Source organism: Acanthisitta chloris, unplaced genomic scaffold (genome assembly GCF_000695815.1).
Source record: "Acanthisitta chloris isolate BGI_N310 unplaced genomic scaffold, ASM69581v1 scaffold5940, whole genome shotgun sequence".
Lineage (NCBI taxonomy): Eukaryota > Metazoa > Chordata > Aves > Passeriformes > Acanthisittidae > Acanthisitta > Acanthisitta chloris.
The window spans coordinates 1-361 of NW_008650969.1; the positions used below are offsets into that span (position 1 = coordinate 1).

A 361-nucleotide genomic window follows, 5' to 3' on the forward strand; every position below is an offset into this window, starting at 1 on the left:
TGGAGGGGGTGTGAAATGGAGCCCCTCTACCTGCTGCTGGGTTGGAGGGAGCCTGTGTCTCACTTTGCTCTTTTCTCTCCCTACAGGCTTCCTTTGGGAGTTCGAGCCCAGGTTTGTCTTTGCCCACCTTCTGCCCCAGCACCTAGCCTGCTGCCTGCATGCTGCTCTCTTCTTTCTGCTCCTTCCCAAACTTACCTCCTGTTGCCTTGTAGCTTTCCTAATGCTTCATGTTCATGTAACTAACCACCTAAATGATTTTAAAAAGAGATGTGCTCTGTAGAGTTCTTCCCTTACCTCTGGTCACAGTAATTGGCTGCTTGGAACCCAAAATGAAAATCAAGTTTTGTAGCACTTTTAAGTC

At 48.2% G+C, this 361-nt stretch overlaps 1 protein-coding gene across 1 annotated transcript in view; it reads left to right on the plus strand.

Annotated features, from left to right (window-relative positions):
• Window positions 1–89: 89 nt before the first annotated feature.
• Window positions 90–361, plus strand: part of LOC103798755 (mesoderm induction early response protein 3-like) — a gene marked incomplete at its 3' end in the record, with an annotated part of 17,296 nt that continues 17,024 nt past the window's right edge. The window contains exon 1 of the mRNA XM_009071041.1: window positions 90–111. The remainder of the gene's footprint in view (window positions 112–361) is intronic.